At 36.6% G+C, this 21773-nt stretch overlaps 1 protein-coding gene across 2 annotated transcripts in view; it reads left to right on the forward strand.

Moving 5' to 3' along the window:
- The window catches only part of CNTNAP2 (contactin associated protein 2), a 1202163-nt gene that overhangs the window by 864089 nt on the left and 316301 nt on the right, over window positions 1-21773 (forward strand). The window lies entirely within an intron of this gene.

Below are 21773 nucleotides of genomic sequence, written 5' to 3' on the forward strand. Positions count from 1 at the left end.
TATTGCATATGTAATACAGAACACTACGCAGACACTTTCCTTCTTCATAAGATTCTTCTGAGGGTAAAAAAAAAATGACTATCCTAGGTAATATTTGCCAAAAGAGAAACTGTGACCACCCAGGATTCTTCTGTTAGGACAAAAGCTACATAGTTCATCTCTCACAGCAGAATTGCATCTGTGGCCAAGCAGGCAGTAGATGTAGATAATGAGTCAGTAGTTATCCTTCCTTTGGCTGGATCAAATATTAACATGGATGAGTGAGACTTCAAACCACATTTGCTCTATGTTCTAATCATTATGCAGCTCTGGTTTTCAGCCAAGTGCTGCATTTCATCAAGCTAAACACGTGAGCAGAGTAGCTGATACTCTTTTTTCAGATCAGACCATCTGAGAAATGATGGCTTGCTCTGCTCAGCAACACAATAATTGAACAGCAGTTTAGGCACTAGACTAAGCTGTATTATGTCTTCAGCCTGACAGCAGTAATTACTTGTCCAATCCTGAGCATTATGAGAGTTTCATAAAAGTATGCTATAGTGCATCAATACATTATGTAGTTTTCAAAAGTACTAGGTTTCTCTGCCTTCATTTTTTACTATCTGACATGATATCACGATGCTTGTTATTGTCTAATGCATGTCAAATGTCTCAGAGGGGCTTAGTTGGTGGTCTTGAGGCCTTTCCTTAGCCACTGTGGCTTAGAATACAGAAGAGAGAGAGAGAGGGAGCACAAGCACAAGGAATTGTAAGACAACATTACATTTGGGTTCCTCTAAGTGTGAGTTTTTATTGAAAACTAAGAACCATAGCTGATAATTATCATGCTTCATTTGGATGGCTTGAAAATGGCTGAAGCTTCCCAAAAATTTAACATGACATGGCTTGTAACAATTTTTTATTATAACACTAGAAATGTAACCACTTCCAGACTGAATATCTTCTGAGCATAAGATTGTTGCCCCCAATATATACCTTCTTGCATTTAATTTTGCTGCTTTTACCTGTACCGTTTCCATGACTTAATGGAAATCTGCTATCGCTCTGCAGCGAGATGGGCGGTGACAAATTTGAAAATATATATATTATGTATATATAATACTCCATTGCTATGTGGCAATTCTTTATAATAATTTTCAGCATTCCTTCTCTGGGAAATTCTACCATACAGTGTAGGTGCCCCCAAAATATCATGTTACAAGAGACAAATTTTCTGTTATGCTCTGTTAAGGGGACAGAAGTTCTCTTGCTGTCTGGCTTAATGCTTAAACGAGAAAAATAAATGCTGTAATAGAAGTTCCCTGATCATTCCCAGAAAGAATATTCAGAGTATAAACACTAAACAAACAAACACAGATTGACTGCTTTACATTACTTAGCACTGAGCTGATCTTAGCTGACCTCAGAAAAAACTACATAGGCAGATTTGGTTAGTATACTTGAATGGGACAGCATTAGGAAATTCTAGGGTTATATTTTAGACTGGAAGAAGGCAATCACTTCTGGGATTTGCTAGGGGTTCTATGTGTGTTCACCAGGAACTGAACTAAAGTCCATGGAATCTTCTCCTTATTCTTTGCTAAAAGACAAGGGTTTGGATTAGGCCTATAAGCCATATGCAGTAAAGTAACCAGATATACTGAACTTCTCAATTAAGGTTGCTATTACTGTTTGTTCTTCTACATTTATTTGAACTTGTATCCGCTAGTGGAGGTCAAACTGATAGTCTACATTAAAATTTTACTTACTATAATGTTTTCTCTCCCATTTTATAGTCAGTTTCCTATAACAAAACAGTCTGTTTTATGGACTTATTTAGCCCTGGAAGTGTTTCAATGAATGCATGTGGAGATTGTATTAGCCATTTACTTTCTATTTTGTTGTTATGGTTATAAAGATTTTTTCCCCTTCATCTCTGCTTTTTCATAAAAGATTGTGCTTTACTGGTTTATGGATGGTAATGTTCAAAACATCTTTGCATGAAAAGATGTACCTGTCACAGCGTGGTTAGTAGAAACTATTCCCTCCCTCTTACTGCCCTCCTGTATTACAAGCTGTCTCTTTATTTACTCTTCTTCAAGGCTCTGTTGCCCTTATGAAGTAAACATTTCAAACAATGACTCCTGGGCATGTCACATCAAAATCTGGTTGCTTCTTGCTAGTAATACTATTTGTCAAGTTGACAGTCAGCTATGTTAAAAATTAAACCATTCAACCTTTGAGGAGAGGTTTTGGGTTTTTTTTTCAAAGAGGGTTTTCCAATAGTCCATTAGCGTTTGTGTTGCCTTCTGTGTTTTCTTTAAATAATGCTTAGTTCTTCCAAACTATAAACTCAGAATGGATTTATATTAAAAGGAGTGGATCATTTACAATAATTTTGTATTTGGTCCATTCACAACCTGTGGGGATGCATGTTTTTATTGTTTTGTGGGTGGCTTACAAATGGGCAGCTATAATGAACTTAAATAAATAATGATTTTTAAATAGCATATTACATTCATTTATTTGTGAGATTCATAATGAGAATCATGGTAAGAGGCAAATATGTGTAAAAAAAGAGGAAAAAGGGAGAGGTACAGTCCTCTGTGCATCTCTAATCAGTCTTCAGGGATATGGTCTGCACTCTAATGTTTAATTCTCTACATTAATTTACCTAGAGAGACAAGCAAGTTCACAGTGCTGCAACTGTTCATATGAAAAATTCAGGACTCCTTGCCTTCTCTTGTTTTCTCTGCCAGATGCTGTTTTAGAAAGGAATGAGTCAGCAACAAAATGATTTGGCGGACCCATCGATCTTGCAATACACACACATACACATATACACACCTGAATACACTGTACTGCTGATGCGAATCTTTTGATACAGCTGAAAATATCTTCCTAACTACTGTATAATGTGTTTTCTTTGACACAGTCCCCGGATCCCTAACTTTTAAGCCTGAGACACTGTAGCAGTCTTCCAGATCCCAGAAACCCCCAGTTTCTCTGTGCTTTCCAAAACAGGCCACAAAAGCAACAAAAATCCTCTCTATTTCTCCCACAATGCTATTTCTTTTTTTGCATTGCTCCCCCATTTGTTTTCTCTATTAGAAAAATGACCAACTAAAGTTTAAATTGTACTTTAGAAAATTGCAGTATTATTTAATAACACCACTGTTCCATTCCTTCAAGATACATTCAGACAATAGCTGATTTGGTTTTCAGTCAGAAATACCTTCCCTTATGTAGGTGATCCTTTGGATATTGTTTCACAACATCCTTGTTGAGAGGTTATCTGGCTGATAAGGTGTTGGCTTTGTCTTGTCTGCATGTTGATTACTTCCTGTGTTGATTTTTGTGTGAAGGGATGGCTTCTTGGAAGACATTGTTCTTTTCCTGTGGTAGTCAAATTGTAGTTGGTTCATGGTTGCTAGGCTGATAAGGAGATGGCTTTAGTTTATCTAGGGGTTGGATGATTGTTCTATGATCAGGGGAATGTTGTTGCATATTGAGTTGATGTGCTAATTTTGGGCCTTTGGTCATAGATTTTTATAGGTTCATAGATGGGGTGTAAGTCTATATGTCTGGTGCTTGGTGCTTGGTGGGAATGCCATGCTTCTAGGAATTTTCTTGCATTTTTTATCTGGCTTGTTCTAAGATTTCAAATGCAAGAGAATCTTAGAAGCACAGCACTCCACACACAGGCAAAGCAGGCAAGACAGAAGGGTACATTACCCCTGGCAACCTCACTTCTTCAAAACTCCTGCACTGATGATGCAGGAATGATAACCTAGTAGGATAATGAAATGTTTGCATTTGAAAAACCAAGATTGAAGAACTCCAGTGTTGCAATCACATACTTATACTCCATGACGTACACATAGTAACATGTACAGTATATTTCATTTTTGCCCCAAGAAACCAACATCTGTTCCAACTTAATTGTTAAACAGTGTAACACCTCACTGTTAACTTTTTTCCTGTCTTTATGGTGATATGTGCTTTATTTCTGTCACAGTTAAATTGAGTTAAATCAGGGGTGTAAAGATGTAGCCCTGGGGCTGTTAAAATCACACCAGTATACACTCACATTTTGCCACTTAAAATATCTAAAGTTCCTTGTAAAATAGGCTGTATCCCTGGCCACTTTTGGGGAGTAGCCTCAGTTTGATGCAGTCCTCAGGCCAAAGTAGCTCACTCCTAGATTAGATGATAGACTGAAACTCAGGAAATTGTACCATGGACATTATCATAGGATATATCCTATAAGCATATAACCAAAAAGTGTCTGTGATAGTTTGCTGAATAAAGAGACTAGGTAAGCACAAAGTAATTTGGAATTAGTCTGTAATCAAAACCAGGAAATCTCACTAATATAGGAAGTGAAATCTGGAGGAGGAAAAAAAAGTCAAAGAGACAAATCAGAATGAAAGGGTGAGATAACTCATAGTAGTAATGGTGGACTGAAATTCAAATATAGTCAGAAAAATATTTTTAAATTAGAATAGAGTCAAGTTAAGAAATGGCAAACAGGAACTAATTCAATCAGACTGAAGAGGTATCCAACAGCAGCATAAAGCCTAAAATTCTAGGGGATTTCCCACAGTCTCTCATGAAACACCCACATCTTACAAGATTTCACTGATTCCAATAATGCCATAATATATATATATATATATATATATATATATATATATATATATATATATATTATGGTTGGTTGCACAGTCAGTCAGATGTTTAGACTAGATCTGGCATTTTTATCCATCTATTGAGTCCTTCCCAAGGACCTGGGATAGGCAGATGTTGTTGTTTGATGGTGGTAAAAGTATCATCGCAGGATGTAAGCTGTTCCAAGTAAAGCTGCCTTTTACAACTGACTGATGGTGATTTTGTCAATGCTAATGGACTTCAGGTGGTGCTCCAGACATTTTGGGATTGCACCTAAGGAGGTTACATTATCATTATCATTCATTAGTTTTAACATCCCTTCATCTATTATTTTCTGTTTTACTTGGTTTTTTAAAATATTTTTTATACTTTTTAATATATTTATTGATTGTTTTTAACCTTGTATGCCACCTGGAGTTGCTTGGATAAAAGGAGATGGACAACTAATAAATCAAGTAAATAAATATATGAATAAATTATTATTTATTTAAAATCAGCTGGCGAGTTACAGGCATCATATAAGGCATCTCTCCCCAGAGGACCCCATGTTGCTGGTACAATGGACAAAAATGAACTGATGATCTCTGGATTTACTACTTAAGAAGTGTTGTTTATAGGAAGAAGAGAATCATGACAGATAATTTAGGAGGGCAGAAATGATAATGTTCGTAACTGTTGTAAAGAAGATTGGAAGTTGCTTCTTTAAATACCTTTCTTTTTCTTTCTTTTTCCTTCTCTTCTTTTGACTTGTCCTGCTTTTGACTTTTTTTAATCTTTTCATGTATTTTTCTTTTTTCTAATCCGTTGTTTCTGTAGTTTTTAATTCTGTAAAAAAAATTCTCTCTCTCCCTCTCTCTCTCTCTCTCTCTACATATAAGTTAAAATGCCACAACAAAACAGATAACACTTAGGAATGCAACTACAGTAGGGTTGGAAAAAAAGTGAGCCTGTTTCATACCAGGGAATCCCAAACTTTTTGTTCTATGTACTATGTACTTTTACCACATGCAAATACATAGCTTTGATCATTTTCCTCAATATATCAATGAACAAGTTAAAAAAAAAATACTGTACAATCAATGTAGTATTTACATGATAGAAGAAACAGCTCCCAAGATTTCCTCCTTTGGCTCTAGAATTCAAACTTCCATTTATCTCAAAATATTACTTAAAATTAAGCGATATAGGCAAACGATAGACAATAATGTCTTTTGCACTATCTCACAAAACTAGCTCTAACTTCATATAGTAGAGGATTAAAGCTATAGGAATAATTTAGATTGTTTTAAAAAAGAAAACATTATTATATGGACATTTTTCTCTTCCTGAAGAAATGAACAAAAGCATAGTGTTTTCTATTGAATACCATTACAAAATGACCTTGATCTTGAACAAAAGAAAAATAATAATGAAAAATGCAGAAGTAATGGGAGTGAAAAAAGAAAATCATTGCTTAAGTGCATGGAGTGCAACTATTTATTTCCTCCTCATCCATCTCTATCATCTGGTAATTTATTAGCCTGGACCTAGTATATAGTCCTGCTTCCTTTTTTGACAGCATTTGAAATAGATCACAGGGGCCATGGGGGGGGGGGTTTCCCCCCTAAGTCTCCTTTTGCTCCTGAGTTGATTTGGGTAATCCATATAACATTGTGGAATTTTATATTTAGGTGCTTTGATCACTTTATAAGTATAAGGATTTCCTGACATTTTATTATATTTTGCTTGACTAAAATGAGATCAATCCTGACAACTGAAGATAGAAGTTGTCAGCATTTTTGTGTGTTCTGGGGTCATGGTTTGTTCCAGTTGCTCCTTGAGGTTATCTGTGATGTGTTCATATTTGTTTAGTGTGAGGTGAGCATCCATGATCATTAGCCGTATCATTTTTCGGCCACCTTCTTGAGCTATTTTTCCATGCAGCTGTGTAGTTTATTGGAGGTTTGTATCTGATATTGATGAGTAAGGCACGCTACCATAGGCATTCATGTAGAAAGAATACAAAGTGGAGCATAACCAACACAAGCTATGAAAAGGGTAACACTGCCATATATCAGAAACATCTCAAAAGCAACCAACAGACTATTACAACTACACTGCATCACCATAGCACACAAACCAACTAAAGCCCTCCAAAACATCCTAAGTAAACCAAAAGACCCAGTTAGCCCAAGAAGAAAAAACAGGAGTCATCTACAACATACAGTGTAAGGACTGTAACAGCCACTATGTAGGATAGACAGGCAGAAGACTAACAGAATGCATATGTGAACACCAACTAGCAGTCAGAAGACATGATGAAAACTCCTTAATCTCACAACACATGGACAGACTCAACCATAGTTTCAGCTGGGAAACTGTGAGCATCCTAGACCAAGCTAAATCCAAAAATGCTCGAGAATTCCTGGAAGCTTGGCATTCAGACACATCAGCCATCAATGAATACATAGAAACAAACCACATTTGCACACCATTCAAAAGAGAAAATAAGAAAGCTAAGAAGGAAACAAAAAGACCAGAACACATCCTCTCCAGCAGCTTACACCCAACTCAGTAGGAATTAACACCAGACAAACAATCAGGCAGAAAATAATACCCTAATCAAAGAACTACCAAAGAGAAAACCATACCCCCACCAACACTACTGTATATAAACAGGGAGCAAGCCCCACACTCACTAGCACTGATGATGTTACCTAGTTAGGTAATGAAACACATGCAATCAAACAACCAAGCTCAGAGTGTACCAAGGACTCCACAGAAGAATTAAAGAAATCCTCAGAAAAGAAAATTATTTCACAACAAATGAAACCCCTAGAACAGTAATTGTCCATGTTAACAATAAGAAATGGAAGTAAAAATTAACTATGCAAATCAAAATAATTTTGAATTTGCAAATAAGCCAGGGAAATGGTTGGCATATAAACTGAGGAAAGAAAAAGAGAAAAAAATATTAAAATTACAGATAACTTAAAGATGTAAAAAATATTTCATCAATATTACTCTAAATTATACAAAGTACAAGTTTCCCTGGAAAAGATTGATGGACATTTAAAGAAATAAAATTGACCATGGATCACAGAAAAACAGAAACAATTAATGAATGGGCCTAGAATAACAAGGGAAGTTTTTGGAGGTATAAAAAAGGTCAAAATAGGGAAAGTGCCTGGACCAGATGGTTTACCAGCCTCTTATTATAAACATTTTGAAGATGAATTACTACAATCATTGCAAAAAATGATGAATTCCATTCTACAGACTGGAAAGGTACCAGATACTTGGACAGAGACTAATATAGCATTAATACCTAAAGAAGGTCAAGACTTGACCTCACCAAAAAATTACCGCCCGATATCATTATTAAATAATGATTATAAGTGAATTACAATGATTTTAGCTGAGAGAATGAAGATGGTTTTACAGGATTTTATTCATGAAGATCAGTGTGGGTTTTTACCTAAAAGACAGCTGAGGGACAATATTAGAAATGTATTGGATATTTTGGAATACTTAGAACAACATAATAAAAAGCAAGCAGCATTGATTTTTCTTGATGTAGACAAGACTTTTGACAATTTGAACTGGATTTTTTTGTTTAAAAATTTGGAAGATATGAACTTTGGTGAGAATTTTATTAAATGGGTAAAATCAATCTACACTTCACAAAGGGCACAGATAATTGGGAATTAACAAAACCTTGTGAGATACACAGAAGGACTAGACAAGGATGCCCCTTGTCACCATTGCTATTTATTATAGCTTTGGAAGTATTGAATAACGATATAAGGCGAGATGAGAGAATTGCTGGAGTGACGATTAAAAGAGAAGCTTATAATTTAGAGGCATTTGCTGATGATCTAGTGATGATTCTTTTGGAAGATCCTCTAGAGGGAATAAGAACTTTAATAGAAAAACTAAAGGATTTGGGGGTATTAGCTGTTTTTGAAGATTAACAAGCAATAGATGAAGATGTTAATGATCTTAACAGCAGTGCTAGAAAATAGTTTACAACAAGTGATACCATTTGTTATTAAGAATGACCAGGCAGGATTTATAAAAACTATGAAAGCAGCTGAGAACATTAGGTTAGTTGTATATTCAATAGAGTTGAATAAAAATAAAGATCAATTTGTCATTTTATCTTTAGATGCGGAAAAAGCTTTTGATAAAATATATAAACAGTATATGTTTGCTGTATTAAATAGGTTTGGATTTCCCTTGAAATTTATAAAATGGATTAAGATATTATATGAGTTGCCCACATCTAAAGAAAAGGTTAATGGTATTCTTTCTGCTACTTTCTCATTATTTAGAGGCACTAGACAAGGATGTCCACTTTCACCCTTGCTTTTCAATATCTGTGTGGAACCCTTGGATTGTGCTATTAGACAACACAGGGCGATCTACAGAGTAGTACAAAATTCAGCTGAACACAAATTGATTTTATTTGCAGATGATATTATTTTGTTTATTACTAAACCTCATACTACTATTCCAGTGTTGATGCAAATAATAGATGCCTTTAGTAAAATGGCAAGGTATTCTATTAATTGGTCCAAATCAGAATTGATGCGAGTAGGTGAAAATTTAGTTAGCCATCCATTTAAGAAATATCAATTTCGTATTTGTACTGAATTTATTAAATATTTAGGAATGTGCATACCAGAAGATATAACCAGTTAGTAACATCTAATATAAATAAATAAAATATGTAAAGAAGTTTCTTTAGATATGGATAGATGGGAACCATTAAAATTCACCCTTTGGAGAAAGGTGAATGCTCTCAAAATGAACATTATTCCGAGATTAATTTATATTCTGAGAGGAATTCCTGTTCAAATATCTGGAAAATATTTTCAGAAAATAAATTCTTTGTTTACAAAATTTTTATGGGGTTCTTCGATTCTGAGAATATCTTTACAGAAAATCCAACTACCAGTCAATGAAGGAGGATTCAGTTTTCTGAAACTGGAGCTATATCATCAAGCTTACTTACTGTGAAGTATTAAATACTGGAAGCCAACAATTGGTGTTAATTTTCTGATTTGGACAACATTGGAATACATATATATATATAACACCTTTGGTTGGATGGACAGTATTAGGATCTAAATACAACAGAACTCTAATATCTTTGGAAAGCTATGAAACATACTGTCTAATAAAAAAAAAGATTTGACCCTTTTTCCCATGCCAAACTGACTTTATGGAGAAAGCCAACTTTAAAAATTGGGAAAAAGATGATGATATGGAAAATTTGGATGGAAGTGGGGATATTGACATTGGACCAACTGATAGATGATGAAGATAAATGTTTAACATATGATGCGCTGAGAGATAAATATAATCTATTAGAAGTATCCCAATGGCAATATTTACGGCTACAACCTTTCTTAACAACATTGTTTGACCAGCAGCATTCTCAGCTTCTGAGACACCTGAGATACTAGATTTGTTGTTGTTTAGTCGTTAAGTTGTGTCCGACTCTTCGTGACCCCATGAACCATATTGCGCCAGGCCTTCCTGTCCTTCACTGCCTCCCTGAGTTTGCTCAGTTTCATGCTCATTGCTTCAGTGATGCTATCTAACCATCTCATCCTCTGCCATCCTCTTCTCCTTTTGCCTTCAATCTTTCCCAGCATCAGGGTCTTCTCCAAAGAGATCTCTCTTCGCATTAGGTGACCAAAATATCTGAGCTTGAGCTTCATTATCGATCCTTCCAATGAGCAATCAGGGTTGATTTCCTTTAAGATTGACTGGTTTGACCTCCTAGCAGTCCAGGGGACTCTCAAGAGTCTTCTCCAGCACCACAGTTCAAAGGCATCAATTCTTCGGCGCTCGGCCTTTTTTATGGTCCAGCTCTCACAGCCATACATTACTACTGGAAAAACCATAGCTTTGACTATGCGGATCTTTGTTGGCAAGGTGACGTCTCTGCTTTTTAATATGCTATCTAGGCTTGCCATAGCTTTCCTCCCAAGGAGCAAGCGTCTTTTAATTTCATGGCTGCTGTCTCCGTCTGCGGTGATCTTGGAGCCCAAATAAATGAAGTCTGTTACTGCTTCCATTTCTACCCCTTCTATTTGCCAGGAATTGATGGGTCCAGATGCCATGATCTTAGTTTTTTTAATGTTGAGTTTCAAGCCAGCTTTTGCACTCTCCTCTTTCACCCTCATCAAGAGGCTCTTTAGTTCTTCTTCACTTTCTGCCATTAGGGTGGTATCGTCCGCATATCTGAGGTTGTTGATGATTCTCCCTGCAATCTTAATTCCGGCTTGTGATTCTTCCAGCCTGGCATTTCTCATGATGTACTCTGCATATAGGTTAAATAAGCAGGGTGACAGTATACAGCCTTGTCGTACACCTTTCCCTATTTTGAACCAATCGGTTGTTCCATGACCGGTTCTAACTGTTGCTTCTTGGCCCGCATACAGATTTTTCAGGAGACAGGTAAGGTGGTCTGGTATTCCCATCTCTTTAAGAATTTGCCACAGTTTGTTGTGATCCACACAATCAAAGGCTTTTGCATAGTCAATGAAGCAGAAGTAGATATTTTTCTGGAACTCCCGTGCTTTCTCCATGATCCAGCGAATGTTGGCGATTTGATCTCTAGTTCCTCTGCCTCTTCGAAACCCAGCTTGTACATCCGGTAGTTCTCAGTTCATGTATTGCTGAAGCCTAGCTTGTAGGATTTTGAGCATAACCTTGCTAGCATGTGAAATGAGTGCAATTGTGCGATAGTTTGAGCATTCTTTGGCGTTGCCCTTCTTTGGAATTGGAACGTAAACTGACCTTTTCCAATCCCGTGGCCACTGTTGCGTTTTCCAAACTTGCTGGAATATTGAGTGCAGCACTTTAACACCATCATCTTTTAGTATTTTAAATAACTCAGCTGGAATACTGTCATCTCCACTAGCTTTGTTGTTAGCAATGCTTCCTAAGGCCCACTTGACTTCACTCTCTAGGATGTCTGGCTCAAGGTCAGTGATCACACCAGCGTGGACATCAGGGACATTAAGATCTTTCTTGTATAGTTCTTCTGTGTATTCTTGCCACCTCTTCTTAATCTCTTCTGCTTCTGTTAGGTCCCTGCCTTTTTTGTCCTTTATCATGCCCATCTTTGCACTAAACGTTCCTTTCATATCTCCAATTTTCTTGTAGAGATCTCTAGTCTTCCCCATTCTATTGTTTTCCTCAATTTCTTTGCATTGTTCATTTAAGAAGGCCTTCTTATCTCTCCTGGCTATTCTCTGGAAATCTGTATTCAGTTGCTTATATCTTTCCCTTTCACCCTTGCTTTTCGCATTCCTTCTTTCCACAGCTATTTGTAAAGCCTCATCAGACAGCCATTTTGCTTTCTTGCATTTCTTTTTCTTTGGGATGGTTTTAGTTGCTGCCTCCTGTACAATGTTACGGACCTCCGTCCATAGTTCTTCAGGCACTCTGTCTACCAAATCTAATCCTCTAAATCTATTCATCACCTTCACTGTGTACTCACAAGGAATATGATCTAAGTCATACCTGAGTGGTCTAGTGGTTTTCCCTACATTCTTCAATTTAAGCCTAAATTTTGCAGTAAGAAGCTCATGATCTGAGCCACAGTCAGCTCCTGGTCTTGTTTTTGCTGTCTGTATAGAGCTTCTCCATCTTTGGCTGCAAAGTATATAATCAATCTGGTTTCGGTATTGACCATCTGGTGATGTCCATGTGTAGAGTCGTCTCTTGTGTTGTTGGAAAAGAGTGTTTGCTATGACTAGCTTGTTCTCTTGACAGAACTCTATTAGCCTTTGCCCTGCTTCATTTTGTACTCCAAGGCCAAACTTGCCTGTTATTCCGATTACTCCTTGACTTCCTACTTTAGCATTCCAATCCCCTATGATGAAAAGGACATCTTTTTGGTGCTAGTTCTAGAAGGTGTTGTAGGTCTTCATAGAAGCGGTCAACTTCAGCTTCTTCAGCATCAGTGGTTGGGGCATAGACTTGGATGACTGTGATATTGAATGGTTTGCCTTGGATACGCACTGAGATCATTCTGTCGTTTTTGAGGTTGTACCCCATTACTGCCTTTCCCACTCTCTTATTCACTATGAGTGCAACTCCATTTCTTCTAAGGGTTTCTTGCCCACAGTAGTAGATATAATGGTCACCCGAATTAAATTCACCCATTCCCGTCCATTTCAGTTCGCTGATTCCCAAGATGTCGACGTTCAATCTTGTCATCTCATGTTTGACCACATCCAGCTTGCCTTGGTTCATAGATCTTACATTCCAGGTACCTATACAATATTGTTCTTTACAGCATCGGACCTTCTTTTCGCTTCCAGATACATCCACAGCTGAACGTCCTTTCGGCTTTGGCCCAGCCGCTTCACTCTTTCTGGAGCTACTTGGAAATGCCCTCCGCTCTTCCCCAGTAGCATATTGGACACCTTCCGACCTGAGGGGCTCATCTTCCGGCATCATATCTTTTAGCCTTTTAACATTGTCCATGGGGTTTTCTTGGCAAGGATACTGGAGTGGGTTGCCATTTCCTTCTCCAGTGGACCACATTTTGTCAGAACTCTCTGTCATGACCTGTCCGTCTTGGGTGGCCCTGCACGGTATAGCTCATGGCTTCACTGAGTTACGCAAGCCCCTTCGCCACGACAAGGCAGTGATCCATGAAGGGGTGAGATACTAGAACTACCTGTTAAATCCTTTAGAACTAAAAATAAACTATTACTTTTTATAGATATTTGTAATCAATAAATTAATTTGATATGCAGATGTTAAGGGATGAGTGGAATAAAGAACTAGAAGTTTCTACATTGCCTACACAATGGGAAAGTGTCTCATCTTCTACAACAAGAGTGTCAATAGACCTTAAACTACAACTTATACAACAAAACATAATACTTAGAATTTACTGGACTCTATTACATTTGTATAGAAAAGGATTGTCAAAAACAGCGTTTTGTTGGACATGTAATAAGGACAATGCCTCTTTAAAACACATGTTTTTACAATGCCCTATACTTTACTAAGCTTTGGGAGAAAGTAATGGACTATATAAACATGATGGTGCAACAAAAGCTTAAATTTTCAGAGGATAATATTCTTTTGAACTATATACCTAGTACATAGAATTTGACACCCAGACAATGTAAATGGATTCTCCATGCCCTTACTTTGGCCAAAAGACTGATACTGCAACATTGGAAAGATAAATGTATGGCCCCATTCACTCAATGGATTGAAGACCTGATTGCACTTGCCACTTATGAGCTGATTGCCCTATGTAGACTTCATATAGATAAGTATAATGAAATATGGGACTCATTTATATAAAATACAATAGGTTAAAAAAAAGGCAGTTATACAAATATATTGGAAATATATATGCATTTGAATAATATTTGCATTAGATAAATATATATAGATGTGTAACTATTTACTGTATAATGATATACTACAGTTTTTATTTTTATTCTTCCATTTTTGTCAATGGAAGGTTAATGTAGATTTTAAGAATCATTATATTAGAAGTGCCATATTGATAATATAGAACAGATATAAATCCAGACTGTGCCCAAAAATGCCTTTATGGGTCTCAGCACAAGTAGCATTTTATAGGAAAGAAACCACAGGTAAAGAGAAATTGTTAACTTATCAAGAGTTTAGAACAAGAGCATGGAGAATATAAGATGAAATCGAGAGCAATTGGCTACAGAGGGATTTAGTTTTCACTGGTTTTTCTATGCACAGTTAAGAGAAGAATTTAAGGCAAATAATAGGACATTTGGAATTGAGCAGCAGAAGACAGAATTTGAAGTTGAACTATGTACAAATGAACATATAGTTGCTAAAATGTATAAACTTTTATTGAAATTTGAAATGGAAGAAGTACAAGTGAAAGACTATGATAAAATGGGCTAAGAACTTTGGACACAATATACTGATGGAATAGTGGAAAAAATATGTGGTTAAAAGGATTGAAATTCACATGTGATATCTTAAAAGACAATTTTTATTAAATTATGTACCATTGGTATATGACTCCAGAAAAATGTTCTAGAATGGATAAAGGCACCTCAAATTTATGTTGAAATGAGGATAACATAAAGGGTCATTTCATCATGCCTGGTGGACTTGTAAAAAAGCCAGAAATTTTTGGGTTCAAATATGCATAATGATACAAAGAATTTTAAAGATCAACATTCAGCTGAAACCAGAACTTTTCTTCTTGGAATTAATGGATACTCAATTAGAAGAGAGCCATGGAAGATTATTTTTATATATTATTACTGCTGTGAGACTATTATATGCACAAAGATAGAAGACTCTGATACCCACAATGGAGGAAAGGTTGGTGAAGATGACAGAACTAGCAGAGATGGCAAAAGTTACTTGTTTGATTAGAGAAAGATCAACAATTGCATTTCTTAGTGACTAGAAACCCCTTACAGACTTTTTGCTGAGAAAAGAGAAAAATGAACTTGTGATTTATGGGTTTGAAGATCAGAAGGGGTGCTTTATGGAAAGAAAGAAAGAAATTATGATGTAACTTGAGAGAGAGGGGGTAAAATATAAATATATCTATAACCACTGTCAAGAAGATTGGAAGCCTTTTCTATTTCTATTTTCTCACTATTCACTATTTTTCTTTATTCTCTTTATTTTGTTAAAAAAAACTTTAATATATATAGAAAGGAGACAGAATGTGCAAACTATCATGCAATATCTTTAATTTCTCATGCTAGCAAAATAGTGCTTAGGCTCATTCAATGCAGGTTAGAGCTCTGCATGGAAAGGGAGATGTCAGATGTTCAAGCTGGTTTCAGAAAAGGCTGAGGAACAAGAGACACTATTGCTGATGCATGCTGCATAAATGAGAAAGCCAAAGAATATAAAAAAGAAGTCAGTATGTGCCTCATTAATTACAGAAAACCTTCAATTTTATCATATCAGCTGTGGAATGTGCTTAGCAAAATGGGAATCTCAGAATATCTCATTGTCTTCATGTGAAACCTATATATAGGTCAGGAATCCACAGTATGGACAGAAGATGGTGAAACAGACTGGCTCCAGGTTCACAAAAGAGTGAGGCAAGGCTGTATACTCTCCCCTTATTTATTCAACCTACATGCTCAGTATATATAAAGGGAATCTGGGTTGGAGTGTGATTTTAAAATTGGAGGAAAAAACATGAACCATCTGCACTAATCTGCACTAAGTCAAAGAGCACAGTGAAAAAATGGGAACAAAATTAAATATAAAGAAGACCAAACTAATGACAACAACAAGCCTTAGAATTAATAATGAAGATATTGAACTGGTAGATAGCTTCTTCCTTTTGTGATAAGTCATCAACAGTAAAGGAATGAGCAAACAGGAAATACGCCAGAGACTAGCACTTGGTAGAGCAGCCATGAAGGCCTTGGAAAAGATATTCAGATGCCATGATGTCTCTATACCTACAAAGATCAGAATAGTGCAAGCAATGCTATTCCCAGTGACACTCTATGGAAGCAAAAGTTGGACTTTGAAGAAGCAGGATAAAAAGAGTATTGACACTTTTGAACTTTGGTTTGGAGAAGTCTTCAGAGAATACCATGGACAGCCAAGAAAACAAACAAATGGGTCATTGAACAAATTAACTCAGAGTTCTCATTCAAGGCATAGATGACTGGACTCAAATTATCCTACTTCAGACACATTATGTGAAGACTTAGCTCTCTGGAGAAGGCCCTAATGCTGGGAAAGGTGGAAGGAAAGAGAAGAAGAAGATGACCAGGGGGAAGGTGAATATACTCAGTTACAGTGGCGATGGGTGCACCATTGGAAGACCTCGAGGACCAGGTTGGGGACAGATGTTCACGGAGAAAATCTATTTTATGTGGTTGCTAAGGGTCAACAATGACTTGATGGCATGTAATCAATTGTTCAATCAATCAACTCATCTCAGAGGATAAGGTATTCCACAAAGTTGGGACCTCAAAGAAAAGGCACATAATAAATCTTTAGCATGGTACACAATTTGCTGCAAACAACAAACCTTTGCATACCTAAACTAAATGAAACCCATCATAAATGTTTTCACACAAACCTCACAGGAGAACTAAGTTAGAAAAGACAATTACCTAGGGGATAATTTTCACCTTTAACCACTTCAGATTGACATGAGTCCTTGATATTTTTAATTGAGTTGATCCAAGAGGTGCTGAAATTCTAACAAAGCCATATGTTTTAGTCAATAGGGGGGAAAACTGTTTTTGTTAAATATCTTTTTCATTATAATCTGTTGAGGGTTTTCAATCAAGGGATTGATATCAGTGGCACAAACTGATGTTCTGACATCAGACACTTGCTGCATAGTGCTATGTAAAACATTCCCATTAGAATGTGAGGAAACTGCTCACCTGAAAAGAAAACTAAAGCATTTGGAGTTAGAAGCAACAAAGTACACTTTATTGGAATACACTTACAGTGATCACTGGGCTCCCCACCAGTAGACAGCAGGAGAGAATCCCAGCAAAACAACTCCCCGTGTTATATATGTTTGGTCAATTACATTTGAAACAGAAAGATAAAAGGACTAATACAATTGTATTGTAACCTTTCCCTTGGAATGCTTTGATAAGTTATTGATCTGATCTTCTTGTTATATTTCACACTTGCATTATCCTTTGTGATATTATTGACATGTACCATAAACAGCAATGTTTACATTGTGATTTTTTGTTACACCATTCCATTCTTCCTCCCTAGAAAGACAACTGTCTGGTTTAGATTAACTGTCTCTGGTCCAGGGTCACAGTATTAGGTTATACTAATGCACTGCTGCCTCCAAACTACCTAAAGATAGAAGCCTATCAATGGGTGCATATATTTTAACATGATTTGATGCCAGAGATTTGTATGGCAGACATCAAATTATACCACCACACTCGGGATAACTATCCTGATGACTCTAATAGTGGAACATCATGTAACCATTCAGTTATAGGTGGATGCTTGTTCTTCTGGGCAGCGAAAAATAATACTAGTTACTAGTCAATATAATGGATAGGCACTATGTAATCCTAGGCCTGTGGTCTGTACAGTGTATACTCAAAAATAAGTTAATCAAGAATGAAAAGGCATAAACTGTTACAAAACCAACTGATGTCTATATAGCTTTCCAAACCAAAAATAAATTAATCTTGCCATTGGATGTGTGGTTTGATATTGCAAATGATATCCATGGCAGACATTTTTCCTCTTTAGACATGTGAAAGGATTTTGACCATTAGTTTTCTCACCATTTTTCATAAGATTTACCTTAATTTCAGTTCCCTTACGCTGTATTGCAACTGAAATCTTCAGAGATTAACAGGGTAATATCTTCAATTAACTATTTTACTTCCTCATCCCTTCCAGTATTTTTATGGCAGAGGATAAGATTTTATTTATTTATTTAAAAGTTTTACATAACCCCCCCCCCCCATCTTAAGCCATAACTCTGGGTAGCTCACAGCAGTAATAAAGCTAGAACCCTAAAACCATAAAAAGAAAACCAAAATGAAGAACTGAAAAAACTGGCACCTCAGTGATCTCCTAGGATGCCCCAGCAGCCATCCATAAGCTCCAATCACTCCAGTGCCTGGGCAAAGAACCAGGTCTTGATGGTTTTCTGGAAGGCTAAAAGGGTGGGGGATGCTGGATCACCATGGGGAGAGAGTTCCACAAAGTAGGGGCAGCTATGGAGATTGCGAGTAAAGTACTTCTTTTTCAGACCTACTTTCTATTGTGCTTAAAATGAATATGAATAACAATGAAGAAGAGAAGAGAATTCCTGTGGGTTATTGATGAGAAGAGATAACGTCTTTTTGTGTAGTACTATCTTCTGCCTTAGTGCACAGTTTGTTGTTTATTTTATTCCTATGCTACATCTAAAAATTTAAAATTTTCTGAAACTGGCAAATCACAATAATATAAAAATACATTAAAAATTTCCCTCAGGAAACTAAATGACCATCAAGGAAAATCTAAATTGTTTGATGATATTCAAGTTGCTTGTCTATTGAATTCCTCTTCCATCCGGAAAGGTTGTTTCCAGTTTTCCATTTGTGTTTGTATGTACTTTGCCACATAAGTTACATTTTCATATGCCTATTTAACTAATAGTCATCACTACCCAATAAGATGGGAGTATTAAAAATCCTTTTTTTTTTAGAAAAAAAAATCCATGAAACTCAGTGAGATTTCTGAAGTATTGGATGGTTTATATAGTTTTCTGAAATACTATCCTCAGAGAATACAAGAAATTCATTTTTATCAGGTATACCTGCTAAAAACATTGTTCCTCATAAAGATAGTATTGAATAACTGCAGCTATTATATTTGGGCAGCAAAATCTGGAGATCTATTAGAGGCCAGTAAAAAATAGTTTTTTCTTTCTCTTTCCTGGCATCGTGCACACATGCAAGTTTTGCAACCCAGATATGGCAGATCTAATAATATATTCTAGTAATATATTCAACTATCAGACAGTATAACATAGAAATAACATTGGTTAATGTGTCAGAAACACACAGTCTGAGATTCTAAGGCCTTGTATGTCTTCTGAAAGCTTTTAGTGCAGCCCCAAAATCCTTTCTGGCTACCACTAAATTGAAAATTATTAAAGTGGCTGTAAAGCTAATTTAAATGCGTGCCCTAAGCATAAAGATATTTGTCTACTTCCTGCTTGTAATTCAGCATATGAAGATGTGTTCTCTGCCAGTTCAAACCTCTCTGCTCTATCAGTCCCAATCAACTGGTGCCATCATTTCATTTTTCTGCAACAAATAGAAAAGTGTGAGCCTGAAGTAGTATTTTAAGATCCACCTAAATAAATAAATGATAGGAAAACGTGATACTTCTCTCCACAGCTTTTCAGAGTGATCCACTTCTCGCTAAGAACCTATAGCGGCAAATAGCTAAACATACATTTTCTTCTTTGAAATTTACCTTGTGTTTGAAATAGGTCTTCTGAGCATTAAGCTAATCAGCAGTCTCCAGGTACTTGCCAAATTTTGTCTCATTAAAGGAGATGCCTTGTGCCCCTATGGTGGATCCATCTGCTCCTCTTGCTTTTTTAAAGTTTACGATGGGAGCTAATTATACCGTATGGCTTTTTTTTCTGCGCATGAGTTCAGTTGGCTCCTAACATTGTTATACGACTGAGCAAGCAATTATGGAAAAAAGAAAACTTGAGGGTAAGGGTAGAAAAGAAGTGAAATGTTGGAATATTACATTTGGGGTTTACAAGCAGAACTCAGATACAAGTAACTGAGCTGAACCACATTCCAGACTCTGCAGGAAACTAACCTACTACAGGTTAGAAGGACAGTTGTAGAAGCATTACTTCTCTATCTAAAACACACATTTGCAGGTAAAGGGGGAAAGTTTCTTAAGGCCTTCACTTCCAATAAGTTTAGAACAGTAGAAATCCATAGCTTGCTCAAGAGTCTCACAAGTCTAAGCAGCAAACCACAGGAATCATCTTCACCGGAACCAGAACCTCGCATGCAATGTATCTCTTATAACTGTATTACAGGAAATTTACAAGCCTTTCATCAGGTGTCTTCCCCTACCTGCCAAACATGTAATCTTATTATCTTCTAGATTTATGCAGCTTCAAGTCTATGCATAGCTACAAGATAAGAATTTTCCTTTCAAGAAATCAAGACAATTTCTTCCCATAAAAGTGGTTAAGAGTGATTCAATAAATCAGGCTGGAAAAGGGCAGGCAGAAGGGGCTGCTATTTTGTACCCTGCCTGCTGAACCACTGAAATATTTAACAACCAAGTTGGGTTCTGCAATTTCAAAGGCCTGTGAAATGTATGAAGAATGAAATAAAATGTGAGAGCAGTAGTAGTTGTATTAGAATAGTTCAGTTTCAGTTTATTATAGTCTTAGACCAGTACAAGAGGTTTGTTCATAAGTGACCTGTGATCACTTATAAAACTGAGAAATCTTTAGATAACATCTAATGCATATTTAGAATATATAGAGAGAGCAACCTGGCACAAAGCCACAGGTAGAATTCAGACAAAGCACTCTATGTCTAAGATATAAGTAAGGTAGTATCTGAAATTTACCTACAATATAGTAACTCTAAAATTAAAAATTTGATGACATCTAAAATGTAATCATAATATCTAAAATTAAGTGGAATTTAATAATATCTAGACTTATATAAAATACATCTCTATAGCAGGAGCTTGCCCTATTAAGGACTAGCAGATCTAATGGTAGGTGACCAACACAAGCAAAAGTCTACATAAGGACCTTGTTTAAGCTGGTAGCTGTCAAATAACAGTAATAAAATATTACAAATTCTGATAAAAATTATCATACATTTGAGGCACATTCTAAAGGTACCTGATAATGCAAACTAAAATACTAATTGACTATAATCCATTACTGCTGAACCTTTCGGCTAGCTTCCTATCCGATCTTTATTGCCACCGCACAGAACCTGGCTACCTGCGCTGTAACATAAGGCTGATCATCCATAAGAAGCATTTGAAGGTGATCTGATTCTTGACAGCCAGGCTGCTTACTGATCAAGGGAGCGAGCAATTTACTCCATGGAACTTGGTAGAAGGTACAATGGAGGAGAACATGACCCATATCTTCCACTTCCTTGGCATTACAAGGACAAAGTCTTGCAGCTAATGGAATTTTTTTATATTTGCCATCCAACACCGCTGAAGGAAGAGCGTGACAACGAGCTAAGGAGAATGCTTTCCGATGACTGGGGAGCTCGAGCTGTGCTAGATTTCTGGCAGTGGTGACCATAAACTTGCAGCACGGCAGGGATAAAAAGGATGGAACCTTCCCTAAATCTGCTTGTTGTTCTATATCCTCTGTCCTTTGCTTTATGGCTATATTAGAATAGTAGCAACTGCTCAGAACAATTTCCAAGAGAGCAATTCCCAAGGGAACTGCTGAACTTCCCTTTATTGGATAAGCTCAGCAGAGCCTAAACCTCCATCTGTCTGGGTTGTTTTATTACAGATTCTTCCAGGAGCATCTGAAGTGATAGTTACTGATGACAAAACAGTGGGTGCAACCAGGAGATCAAAATCCTGCCCTTTCTTATGTGCATGTGATT

This window comes from Python bivittatus, unplaced genomic scaffold (genome assembly GCF_059951505.1).
Source record: "Python bivittatus isolate LINGU-HERP-01145 unplaced genomic scaffold, Pbiv_v1 ctg000610_np1212, whole genome shotgun sequence".
Lineage (NCBI taxonomy): Eukaryota > Metazoa > Chordata > Lepidosauria > Squamata > Pythonidae > Python > Python bivittatus.